Consider the following 14299-nt stretch of genomic DNA (forward strand, 5'->3'; position numbering starts at 1 on the left):
TGTAGCACAGAAAATATCAAGTGGCAAGTGATCTACCTTGTTTTTTTATTCGACTATGGAATGTTTTATTGACTTTGTCTTGTGGCTAACTCATTTCCGTAATTATGCTTGCCCCAGAGCAATATCAAATTAGTTTATATTTGCAATTATTGGAATGGGTGGGGGTTTCAGAGCACGAAGGATATTAGAAGGAAACCAGGCTGAATTTTTTTAAATTCAGCTAAGAAAAGTTCATAGGAGTGAATACTGAGACAATTTTTCTGGAAGGCAATTCAGCAATATGTATCCAAAGACACAAACTGTTTGCTCTGTGGCCTAGAAATTCCACTTTTAAGAACTGATATGGAAGTAATAACTCTGGATGTCAAAACAGATTTAGATGCAAGAATGTCTAATATCAGGGGATTGGTTAGCAGAGATGATATAGTCATACAATGATGCTGATAGTATCTCACAGATATTGAGTGCTTACTTTATGCAAGATTCTATTCTATGCACTCAACATCCAGTATCCCATTTAATTCTCAAAACACTCCAATGTAGTGGGTATTATTATTCTCCCCATTTTACAGAAGAGTAAACCAAGGCACAAAGAAGTGAATTGCCCAGCTAATAAGAGGCAGAGCTGAGATATGAAGCCAGAGTCTGACTCTAAGGTCTGTGCTCTTTGACCATTCTCTCAATGGATCACCAGAAGTCATGTAAAATTATGTAATATCTATGTTACAGAAACATGTTTATGAGATAGTGTGACATGAACAAAGCAGGTTATAAAACATCACATACTGGAACCTCATTTTTGTAAAATTTTTAAGACTGGCAGGATATACATACTGAATACTATATATATATAATTACTATATCGTACAGCATACTATTATATAGTATATACATACAGTATATAATATATATTCAACTATACATATATTTGAATGTTTTAGTTAAATTATTTGTGTAGCTACAAGCAACATATCAATTAAAAAATATGTTCCAGGTAACCTGACAATTTAGTTAGTGAAGAGTTGGATATATATCCAACATCACAGCAAATTTCTGGTGAAGATTTATAACTCATCTCTCTATTGCTTTTTACAAAAAAAGACAATCCTAAGAGACGATGTTATGTGGGACTTTGAATTAACAGCACTTCACTGTCAAATAAAAAAGTAATTTAATCACACCAAACAATCTAAGAATTCAGACTCCCCAAGAGTCTTTATTCCAACCAAATCCCTTTCTGCCTCATCTAGGTCTCTGGTCCGGCCTCTGACAACTGGCAGGCAGATTTTCAGGGCAGCACCTGCCTCCACAATGACCCCTTCCCAACAGACAGACAGCGCCCAGCAGTAGGGCGGTGTGGTGAGATAGCTGCTGCTTTCCTCTAAGCGGACAAGTCCAGGGCCTGGAAGCCGGGCCTGTGGCCACAGTAAACCCACTTCATCCCCCTGAGGAAAGAAGGACATGAAGGAAAATCCAAAGCCAACCAAAAAACCCAGGTCTGACTCTGCACCTGCTTTTGAACAGCATCGCTGGGTCTGACTTCACTTCCAACAACACAGCATCTAATGCTAAATGTGAGATATAGACACTAAATGTTAATAGTTCAGTATCACTTCAGATGTTTTTCAATGCTCTGCTTATGACCTTGAGAGAAATAAAGCTGAAAGAATCTTAGAGAACATCCAGTCCAGTGTTTCCCAGTTGGGGTGCCACTGGCATTCAGAGTGGGCCCATTCATCACTGGGCTGGGTGGCATTTCAACATTTCTAATTTCTGAGGTTCTCAACCATACACTGTGACAACTAAAAACAACTCAACATTTCCAAGCACCCCTCAAGGGACATGGCCACCCCTGGTTGAGAGCCGATGGCTTAATCCATCCCTGAGGTCCAGAGAAGTTTGTCATTTGCCCAAGGCCATTTAGATAGCTAGACACAGATCCCATAACTTACATCACTTAGTTTTCTGTTCTTTCCATTGTACCAAACTCCCCTATGCTCACTGGAGCATGAGATGCTTAAAAATAGACTTCATACTTAATGATAGGATTTACGGATCTAAGACTGATTGAATGTGTTTTGTTTTGTTTTTTCAATTTCATTATAGGTGTTCTAATATAAAAGCATAATTCTATTACTATAATTACTTTAAAAGAGCAAGAAAGTATCTGAACTAACAACCACCAATCAAGGTTTCAGGATGCGTTGTGTACAGAATGAAGTCATACTACAAAGAAGAGTATCTATGAGTCAGACAGAGAGAGAGAGAGACAGAGACAGAGAGACAGAGAGAAGGGGTAAAGGGATGGAGGGGTATATCTGGAAATATTTGCATTTTATTAAGAAAATATTTTCTTAAAAGCACCATCTCTGCAAGCAGTCAGGAAAGTGAATCCTATGTGGGATATTTTACTAAATTAAACCCTTTATTTCAAGATTTTTTTAAAGATTTATTTATTTATTTGAGGGGGGAAGGGCAAAGGGAGAGGAAGAGAGAAAATCTTAAGCAGCAGGACCGCCCCCCCCCACCCCATGAACACAGAGCCCACCCCAGGACTTGATCTCCGGACCCTGAGATCATGACCTGAGCCAAAATAAAGAGTCAGAGGCTTAACCGACTGAGCCACCCCAGCACCCCTATTTCAAGATTTTTTAAAATCAAGACTCTCCTCTAACTCAATCTAGCACTCAATTCTGAATGTAAAATCTAAGCTCATATTTTAAATAATTTCTTGCTAGTTCTTAAAGGACTTGTAACAAAATCAGTCCAAAGTATGACATATACCTTCCATCATAAGAATACCATAAATTTCATAATTCGCATTGTTACATTTAGGACACTAGCACTACAAAAACTCTTCCACTGAAGTTTCCGAAGAGGGCGGAATCAGCATATCCCCATTTTTTAGCAGTGGTTTATTCAGGTGATTCTTCTAATCGTGTGTAATTTTCCTTTGTTTCTCTAACTCGTAAAGCACATAGCAATATTTTCCTTATGAATTACGCAATTTACCATCCCTACAAGGAAAGGGAGGGAGGAGGAAAAGTAAAGAAGTTTAGAGACAGAGAAGGGGAGAGAGAGAGCTAGACTCCAGAAAACACAGTAAGAAAAATAAAATTATCCTATAGAAATTTCAGGTAAAATTCAAAAAGTTCTTATATATGTACATACACATGGGCAGATGTGATTGCTTCTTTTTAGTATTCTTTTTCATTTCAAAAACCTTTATAGGGCCTATGTCTGCTTCCAGGACAGAGTGAGGTCCAACGAGACCACTCCCACTGCATGTATGTGGCTGGGAGAACTTTCCAGCCCATAATCACTGCCCCAAATGGAACAATTTTATAACACAGCTGATGTGGGGACTTACCTCCACAGCCAGGACGCCCAGGGGCCTCAAGGAGGCAAAGCCTGCAGCCCTTCCAGGCCAGGGCTTTGTGTGGTCGGAGGGTTGGTGGGAGGGTCTGCTGGGGATCCGCCTCACCCCGCGATCATTTACACGTCAATGGTCAAACCAAAGTTCCTCCAACTTCGGTGGCCAGGGCCCCTCTGGGCAGCGAGGCCCTAGGTTTTGTCCTTATCCCTTCGACACAGAGCCTTGAAAATGCCGGCTGCCAGCAGGCACTTGGCAAACTCATTATGAGGGATTTGTCACCCTCTTCAAGCCCTGAGCCTAGGTAAATACATCAGCAATCTGCAGGCAGGCTTTTCCAATGATGCGACGATGACACCACGCTGGGAGAGATGAATGCTTTAGATAAGATGACAGAATCAGAATTCCAAAAGCAGTCTGGGTTGAAAAGAAAGCGCCAAAAGGAAAAAAGATATCAGAGAAATAGATGTTGTATCTTCCATTTAAGCTCAGAAAGCAACTGCTCTGGGGTTTTAGTTTATTTACAAGTCAATATGAGACAATGGTGTGATGTGGATGCCAAAAACAAATGAACAAACTTAATTTTAGGACTCACTATCAGAAAGGCAGTCTTATGAATATGGGAGGGATGAAGGAGAATAGATGGTCTGTGTATTATTTATTCTACAGAGATGACTGGATAAACAAGACAGCAAAAATTCTAGGATGAGAAAGAAATGATTTGGAAAGGGAGGGGGCGGGAAATGGCCATCCTCCATACACAAACGGTACAATGAGTAGATTTATTCTGGGGGCTGCAGACAGCAGAACAAAGGATTGATGGTTGGATGGAGATGATAGCCTCTGCATAAGCACAGGAGAGTTTTCTAACAATGAAAATCTCTGGTCCCCCATCAGTCAGCGGGGCAAGGGAAGTTTCCTGCAGGGCCCTGTTCAGGGACTTACACCGAGGTGCAGGCAGAGGCTCCTCTGCATACTAGCCGGGAGGCCAGCTGGGCTACTGTGGCTTCCTTAGCTCCTGATGTGAGGTCACCTTGAGTACAGATTCTCAGGATTTTTAGAGCTGGAAACAAAATGACTATGAAATAAAAATACAGATTTAAAAAGGGGCACATAGTCTGTGTAATATAGAAAGACTGATTTACATTGGGATGGGCCACTCTGATAATGATCAAAATCAGTCCACGCATTAGTCATTTCTGAAATGACACAATGCAGATCCATGACCCATTTATATGGTTTGAAAATGCCAAGGTTGGCTCCCTGGAACCCATTCCCTTAAATTCCTTTTCCTTTCTCTCTCCATTTTTCAAAAAGCTGCTAATATAATTTGGGTCACTTACAGCACTTGCATTTAGAAAATATTTTACGGTCAATTGAATTTTATGAATATTTCATAGGGTAGAATCTCACTGCTGGTTTCAGACTTAAAAGCAGAGAAATGGGAGGGGAGTTCCTAGGGAGTGCCTTCTGAATGTGTCTGCAGGGCCTGTGTGGGCCCCTGACGGTTTCCAGCTTAGGAAGGGAATGGTCAAAGTCCTTCCCCCCCTGGGAAGCTGACCTTTCTGCCTATGTTGAGAAAGAATCATGAGAACTGCTTTGACCCAAACTGCCCCCCTGGCACTGTTCCGGGTACAAAGCTGACTCGAATGTGACTTCATCCAGCCTCCTCATATAGTAGAAAACACCAGCACCGCCATCACCACCGCAATACCAAATAACATTGTTGTAAGTTACCGACTTTCTTACTTTTCTAAAGTCAGCAGAGGAAACGCACAAGGTATGAATATATAAAATTTTGGCAATTAAAAAAAAAACATTTTGGCAATTATTGACAAATTACCCTCCAACTAGATTTTTCCAATTTATACTCCCACCAACATCATATGGGAGCACCCATTTCCTACCTGTTTTGTTTTATCTTTGAGAACTTGATGGGGGGTGGGATGGGCAGGGAATCTGATTCTTGGTCACTCTGTGTTTTATTTATTGTTAGTGAAGTTAAGCATCATTATATTTTTTAAATGCTAGGGAAAAAATTTGTATAAACATATCCTCAATTGCAGACCATGTTTGCTTATCTTTGTGGGGAAGAAATAGAGGAGACTTACACTTTTCAAATTGTACACTTCTCTAATATTTAAAATATGTATAACTTTGTTTTTTTTCTGATTTCAAAACTAAAATTTTTCAAAAGTAATTAGTGGGGCATTTTAAAAATTACATTATGATTTCACATCAATTAATTAATTTTGCAAGGCAGGCCACCACGTATAAAATACAAAACTGATTAGGGTGTAGTCTTCGTTCCTTGATGCTTGTTATCTGGTACTCACATTCACTTTGTTTTTGGATTTTTTTTTAAGATTTTATTTTTAAGTAATCTCTCCACCCAACATGGGGCTCGAACTTACAACCCTGAGATCAAGAGTCGCACACTCTTTCGACTGAGCCAGCCAGCCAGGTGTCCCCCACACTCACTTTTTTTTTTTTTTTAAAGCAGGAAGTTTTCTTTCTTTTTTTTTTTTTTAAGATTTTATTTATTTATTTGAGACAGAGAGAATGAAAGAGACAGAGAGCACACGAGAGGGGGGAGGGTCAGAGGGAGAAGCAGACTCCCTGCTGAGCAGGGAGCCCGATGCGGGACTCGATCCCGGGACTCGATCCCGGGACTCCAGGATCATGACCTGAGCTGAAGGCAGTCGCTTAACCAACTGAGCCACCCAGGCGCCCTCCCACACTCACTTTTAAAATGAAGGAAACAATGCAGTACTTGCTAGCAAACTCTTCTCTCCTTGAGGCAGAATGCCATCACTCTTGACTTGACTCCTTCAGGTGCCCATATTCCCAGCATGTCACCATGATTGTGGTTCTTTTTGTTATCCTATTACAGTAGATATGTTGCCAACATAAGTGGGATTTGGAGTCCAGCAGAGTGGAGATTACAGGAGTCATGGTAACAGGAGCTCAGGAGAGAAATGAAACAGCTAACTAGAAGGCTGATCTTCTGCAACAGTTACATTTGAGATGGAAGGGGAGTTAAGAGAGTATAAACAGGCCATGCACACATCTGCTGGTTAGAAACCAGCACACAAAGTTGTGTAGGCAAGTCTGTGTTGGGACAATGCCCTTCAAGCAGGTTGTTTCAGACGAAGAAAAGAACCCAAGGAAGTGGGGTTCTTTCAACGCAGGGGATACAAATGACACTTTGGTTCCTAGTAAGGGTTTAGTCTTCAAAAAAGGGAAACATTGAATTCCATTTTCACAGACCCCAAATTATATAAGACTATAATAAATCAAATTGATATAATAGATTTCACTTGCTTAATAATGGGAAAGTAACTCAACATTTCTGAAAAACAATTTGACCTTTTTGATAATGTAATTCTATTTCTAGGACTCTATCACTAAGGAAATAATTCTAATTATTGAAAAAGCTTCACACAAAAAAGATGTACACTACATGATTATTTATAACAGCAAAACATTGGAAACAGAACATTAGGGAAACTTCTACAAGTAAAAGAGTAGGATTCAATAAACCTGGAAACCTCCATCTGGTAGAATATTACATTGTCCTAAAAATGATGTCTCAGGCTTCACATCCTTACCTTAGTAATGCATTATTGGGAATCTACCCTAAAGAAATAATCCAAACACATGGGAAATTAAGAACACCCTAATAGAATAGTTCAACACTAGAATAGTTAAATAGGCTCCTATTGGTTCCTCAAAACTCAGCTCAAGTGGTACTTCTCGAGGGGAAGTCTGCCCTCACCCTGGCCCAGCTCTGGGCTCCTAGGATGCTCTATGCATGGCCCATCAGAGCGTGATCCCAGGGCTCTATACGTTATGTGTCAATCTCAGCACCTTAAAGACAGGGAACTTGACTTCACTGACTTAATATTCCCAACATCCAGCACAGTGCCTGGCACCAAGTATTTATCCAAAGGTCTATACCTTGTGAGATGATAAAATCAGTGTTATTAGTTTGCTAGGGCTGACCTAACGAAGTACCACAAACCGGGTGACTTCAACAACAGAGATTTACTGTCTCAGTTCTGAGGCTAGAAGTCTGAAATCAAGGTGACAGCAGGGTCAGTTCCCTCTGAGAGCAGTGTGGGAAGATCCCCTCTCGGGCCTCTGGCCTTGGTTTGTAGATGGCCATCATCTCCGTCTATGCACAGCATGTTCCCTGTGCACATGTCTGTCCCCAGAATTCCTCTTTTTATAAAGATGCTGTCATATGGATTAGGGCCCACCCTAATGACGTCACTTTAACTTGATTACCTCTGTAGAGACCTTATGTCCAAATAGGGTCACAATATAGGGTAAGGAGAGTTAGGACTTCCACATATGAATTTGGGGGGGGGACATAATTCAACCTATAACAATCAGCAAATTTAGCAAGAAGCCAGATGTGGACTTGATCCCAGGACCCCAAGATCATGACCTGAGCCAAAGGCAGACGCTTAACTGACTGAGCCACCCAGGCGCCCCCCTAATTTTTTTATAATGAACTTTATTACTCCTAAAGCCTGAACAAACCAACAAATCTTATTAGTTAAAAACGCACAGTTTAAGTATTTGGTTGTATATTAAATCTTCAATATTAAGGACAGAATTAGCAAATTACTGATACAGTAACATAATGCAGCATTATACAGCTTTTAAGTGACCATTATGAAAGATATGTAGAAACAGAAAACAGCTTATGAGACACTTCTGTGAAAAAACTAAAATATGAAAACACATATACACTAATTATGACATGTAAAATATATACATGTAGATGGTAATTTGCAAAAATGAAAATCTTTTAAGAGTAGGATTATGCATTATTTTTAAAGATTCTTTAATAAGATTTTATTTTCATTTTAAAAGTATTTATGAAAATGTTCTTTTCTAAGAATATTTGTATCTTGTTTAACATTGTCTGCAACACCTTATAACCATTCCAAGAATCAACTTCTGGACTAGAAAATCGCTGGCAAAACCTCAGACTAGTCTATTTCCCCTACCCACCCCCCCAGCCCTGCCCACCACAGTTCATTACAAGTGGTTGGTCTCACCTTCACTTGTACGTGCGTACCACCTTTCTAGAGGACAACTTGGCAGTATCTGTTAAACCTGTAAGTAAATGTTCATTCCCGGGGCACCTGGGTGGCTCAGTCAGTTAGGCATCTGCCTTTGGCTCAGGTCCTGATCCCAGGGTCCTGGGATGGAGCCCCACAGTCAGGCTCCCTGCTTCTCCCTCTCCCTCTGCCACACCCCCTGCTAGTGCTCTCTCGTGTGTACGCGCTCTCTCTCTCTCAAATAAATAATAAATAGGATCTAAAAAAAGAGAGAGAGAAATTAGAAAAAAATAAATGTTCACTCCCTTTGAGCATTTCCACATGTGGGAATCTGTCTTAAAAAAAACAATTCTACACATGTACAAATGTAAAGGTAATAAGAGCAAAAAACTAGTCTACCGGGGGGGGGGGGGGTCCTTTGTGGAAGGGACTGGAGGAAGGACAATTTCATTTAGAAAAGCTGCAAACAGACCTGGAATAACTACTAAATGAAAAACCCACGTAGCTTTGATTTGCTGCCCAGTTTATCTATTTCCTTTGATGTCTTTATTTCTGGCAACTGACCAAAAACAAGGGTGCTGATTCAACTCTCCATGTTCCAATCCTATGCATGCCAGTACAGATACTAACATACAGCTTCAACTGAATACTGTGTTTTAGATTGCTTTCTTTGCTCCCAGCTTCACAAACAGAATTTACAGTATAGAGCAACTCTTAATATGAAAATAGTCATGGTATGAGAGCCATATGTGCTTTCATATTTTCCTGTTTTTGTTTAAATCAGAAATGTCTAGATCCTAAGTTTGGGCTCCTCGGATTTGTTTCCTAAATACGTTGTGTTCCCATGTAACTACTCGCATTTACATAGAGAGTGTTCAGATTGTTGCTTTCTGATAATTTATAAATGACATAAATATTTCTTTATGGTTGACTCAAAGTACAAAAATTCTGAGCAGGTCAGGAATACAGTTAAAGCAGATCTCTTCAGTGTAGGTTGCCAAGGAGGCCAATTAAAAATGAAATTAACACAATGTTTCTAGACTATATTCATCGTAACAATGTAGTGGGCAATTTTTCAGATTAACAGAGGGAAAAAATTATATAAATTATTGATATTTGAGTTCCTCCAGATGAAAATATCTTCATGAACTCTGATAACATCTATCTGTGGACCACTGTACATTCTGTACTTAGGCTGAAGACAGCTTTTAGGGATGTGAAGAAAAAAGAGACAAGGAAGTAGGGTGAGCTGTACAACAGCATGGTGTGGGCTAGCCGGCAAGGTCTGACACACCGCAGCGGCGCCTCCTGCAGCCCCCGTATCCGTAGCTTTTAAGTTGTTCGGTTTTAGGCCTTGAGTCTCACCGTCAAAAGGACTGACGGTTGAAACACAAAGTTTTTAAAAACCATTCACATTGGTAACATTAGATGTTATTTTCAAAATAACCTTACTACACTTGATTAATAAACACTATACCTCTAGTAACAAATTTTCTGGTGAGACTTAAAGGTAATCAACCCTAGACGGATAAGAATAAAGATGAGATTGGGGCGGCTGGCTGGCTCAGTTGGTGGAGCATGTGACTATTGATCTCAGGGTTGTGAGTTCGAGCCCCACACTGGGTGTAGAGATTACGTTAAAAAAAATCTTAAAAATAAATAAAGATGAGATTTTATTTTTTTTTAAAGATTATTTATTTATTTATTTGACAGAGAGAGACACAGTGAGAGAGGGAACACAAGCAGGGGGAGTGGGAGAGGGAGAAGCAGGCTTCCCACGGAGCAGGGAGCCCTATGCGGGGCTCGATCCCAGGACCCCGGGATCATGACCTGAGCCGAAGGCAGACGCTTAACCGACTGAGCCACCCAGGCGCCCCTAAAGTAAAATGTTTTAAATGATGTAACAAACGTATGCTTTTTTAAAATAAATTCTCTAGCCCTACAGCAATACGTACATTAAGGTAAAAGGCACAGGCAAGGGAGGAAAAACTTATAGTATGCCTCAATTTGAAATTTAGGATGCCAGGTTAGAAAAAAATCTAATAATGTCTGATTTAAAGAAACTCTATTAAATACAAAAAAGTATAAGCAATGCACAATGACAACAAAGAGCAAGCTCAGTGGCTACGAGGATGGATGAGAGATCAGAGAGCAGGCAGTGGTCTCTCTTCCTCTGGGGCTTTTCCTCCCCAGGTGTGAGCCCAGGCACCTGGGGGTGCAGAACCTTCTCACAGGGCCAAGACATAACACAGCAAGTTGGCCTGAGCAATCTGCAGACATGGGACAGAGGACTGAATGATTTTCCCTGCTTTTCAGAGGGAGATGGTGGGGCAGATGGCCCGAAACAACACAATTCACCTTGGCTTGCAGAGAAAGCCACCCATAGCCCAAGAGATGCCAGACGGGGAGACTAGGTGAGATGCTGAGATGGTGGTGGCGATAGGACCCCCCTCTTCATAACCTGGAGCCAGGTGCATATCAGCACTTTCACTCTGAGGTTTTCTGGAAGAATCCACAGGCAGTGCATTCATGCTCCTGGCACAGCAATCCTAAGAGGAGCTAAGAGTAAAGGCCCCAGCAAGTTTTTGACAGGTGCACAATGAAGCAGAATTACTACCAAAGACAAGGGAAGACCTGGGACGCACAGTGACCTCCAGTAACCACCCACTCCCACTCCTCTGCAGGCTCCTCCACCTTCGGACACTTGTGATGAATTTACTAGCTCTGGGCAGAATCACAGTTACCTAGACTTTGACGGTATGGGGGTTCTGGAACTCTAGGTAATAAGTCTGTGCATACACAGATGCATCTATATTTATGTGTGTGGAGGTGAAAGGGAAGAAGGAAGAGCTGGGGGAAGGAGGGTTATTCCTCATTTAGAAGAAACAGGAATTGGAACTACTTGACCCCCAATGTGGGGCTTGAACTCACGATCCTGAGCCACCCATGCACCCCAGAACTACCTGACCTCTTCACTACTCCATCATCTATAGGACCTTGTGCAAAAATCTTTACACATTTGTAAGTTGAAACCCCATGTTGGGTGTAGAGATACTTAAAAATAAAATCTCAAAAAAAAAAAGTCAGGGCGCCTGGGTGGCTCAGTTGATTAAGCAACTGCCTTCGGCTCAGGTCATGATCCTGGAGTCCCTGGATCGAGTCCCGCATCGGGCTCCCTACTCAGCAGAGAGTCTGCTTCTCCCTCTTACCCTCCCCCCTCTCATGTGCGCTCTCTCTCATTCTCTCTCTCTCAAATAAATAAATAAAATCTTTAAAAAAAAAAAGTCAGAAAATATAGTAATGTATGATGCTATTCACAATAACAACTTTTTAAAAAAGATTTTATTTATATGAGAGAGAGAGAGCGGGAGTGCAGGTGGGAGGGGCTGAGGGAGAGGGAGAGGGAGTCTTAAGCAGACTGTGCACTGAGCGCGGAGCCTGACCCAGGGCTCAATCTCAGGACCCTGAGATCATGACCTGAGCTGAAACCAGAGTCTAACGCTTAACCAACTGCACCACCCAGGCGCCCCATTCATAATAACAACTTTTAAAAAGTATAATTCAAATAAAGATATATGCACCCCTATGTTTATTGCAGCATTATTTACAATAGCCAAGATATGGAAACAACCTAAGTGTCCACTGATGGATGAATGGGTAAAGTTCTGGCAAAAAAAAAAAAAGTTCTGGCAGATGGGTGCCTGGGTGGCTCACTTGGTTAAGTGACTGCTTTTGGCTCAGGTCATGATCCTGGAGTCCCAGGATTGAGTCCCGCATCAGGCTCCCTGCTCAATGGGGAGTCTCTCCTTCTCCCTCTGACCCTCCCCCTCTTGTGTACTCTTTAAAAAAAAAAAAAAAGAAGAAGTTCTGGAAGATAGATAGATAGACACACACACACACAATGGAGTATTACTCAGCCATAAATAGTGCTCGCTTTGGCAGCACATATACTCAGGCATAAATAAGAATGAGATCCTGCCATCTGCAACAACATGGATAGATGTAGAACATATTATGCTAAGTGAAATAAGTCAGACAGAGAAAGACAAGTACCATATGATTTCACTTATATATGGAATCTAAAACACAAATGAACAAAGAAACAAACAAATACAGAGAACAAACTGATGGTTGCCAGAGGGGAGGTGAGTGTGGGGATAGGTGAAAAAGATAAAGGGGATTAAGAGATACAAACTTGCAGTTATCAAATAAGTCACAGAGATTAAAATTACAGCATAGGAAATATAGTCAACAATATAGTAATAATGTTGTTGGTGACAGATGGTGACTATACTTATCATGGTGAGCACTGAATAATGTATAGAATTGTTGAATCAGGGGCACCTGGGTGGCTCAGTTGGTTAAGTGTCTGCCTTCGGCTCGGGTCATGATCTCAGGGTCCTGGGATCGAGCCCCGCATCGGGCTCCCTGCTCGGAGGGAAGCCTGCTTCTTTCTCTCCCACTCCCCCTGCTTGTGTTCCCTCTCTCGCTGTGTCTCTCTCTGTCAAATAAATAAATAAAATCTTTAAAAAAAAAAAAAGAATTCTTGAATCACTATGTTGTACATTTGAAAGTAATATAACACTGTATGTTAATTATACTTCAATAATTTTTAAGAAGTAAAATATACCTAAGGAATAAATTTAATAAGAAATGGATAGTCCCTATATGAAGACAACTAAAAACTGCTGAGGAATGTATGTGAGAGATGACATAAACAGGAAGACAAGTCTGTTCTTCGATAGGAAAAACCCCTTAAAGGAGTGGTCTATGCCTACAGCTCAGATGTCTCTTCTCTCCCTTGAGTCCACTCCAATCAGGCTTTCACTCCGTCACTCCACTATAATTGTTCTTATCAAGGTCACTGGTGATCTGCACATTACTAAACTCCAACGTCACTTCTCAGTTCTCCACTAACTTGACCCCTAGCATCATTTGAGGAAAGTGGATCCTTTGTCCTTGACATTGTTGGCATCCAGGAAAACACACACACACACACACTCTCTCTCTCTCTCTCTCTCTCTCTCTTTCTCTCTCTCTCACCTAGTTCTATTCTTATCTTTCTGGCCATTCCTTCCCATACTCTTTAGCTTGCTTCCCCTCATCTCCCCACCTGTAATGTTACACAGTCCCAGGACTCAGCCCTTGGACCTCCAGTGTATCTATACTCATTCTTTAGGTGTCTTATGCAGTCTCGCGGCTTCAATTACTCTCAAGTGCTGATAACTTGAGCATTGGACTTACCAGCCGAGATCTCTCCTCTAAACTCTAGACCTCTCTGACCTTGTCTCCTATTCTCTGTACTACTCTAATCACAATGGCCTCTCTTCCTCCTGTTCTTTGAAAATACCAGTGTGTGTTCACCTCAGGACCTTTGCACTTGCTGTTTCCTTTACCTGAAATGCTCTTTCCCCAGACATTCACATGGCTTGCTTCCTCCCTCCCTTCCTTCAGAACTTTACCCAAGAGATTCCTCATTGAGATCTTCCTGACCATCTTACACAAAGCGCACACAAATACTTATATTCCCCTTTTCCTCTTTAACCTTGTCTCTTTATCACTTTTGGCCACCTAATACCTTATATTACTTATTTATCTTGTTCATATTCAGCCTCTCCTCTAATACACATCTCCTGAAAGATACTCTAGGTCAGAGTTATCAAATAGAAATATGATTGAGCCACATGTGCAACTTAAAACTGTCTAGTAGCCATGTTAAACACATAAAAAGCAACAAGTAAAATTAATTTTAATTATATATTTTATTTTACCCAATATATCACTTCAACATGCAGCACTAGCAACATTTAAATGCTTATCAATAATGACATGTGGCCAGTGGCTACCATAT

At 41.0% G+C, this 14299-nt stretch overlaps 1 protein-coding gene across 1 annotated transcript in view; it reads right to left on the bottom strand.

Annotated features, from left to right (window-relative positions):
* ANKRD6 (ankyrin repeat domain 6) overlaps positions 1-3463 on the bottom strand; it is a 138912-nt gene extending 135449 nt beyond the window's left edge. The window contains exon 1 of the mRNA XM_021693299.2: positions 3371-3463. The gene's annotated coding sequence lies outside the window, so the exon portion shown is untranslated. The remainder of the gene's footprint in view (positions 1-3370) is intronic.
* Between the last annotated feature and the right edge of the window lie 10836 nt (positions 3464-14299).

This window comes from Neomonachus schauinslandi, chromosome 8 (genome assembly GCF_002201575.2).
Source record: "Neomonachus schauinslandi chromosome 8, ASM220157v2, whole genome shotgun sequence".
NCBI lineage: Eukaryota > Metazoa > Chordata > Mammalia > Carnivora > Phocidae > Neomonachus > Neomonachus schauinslandi.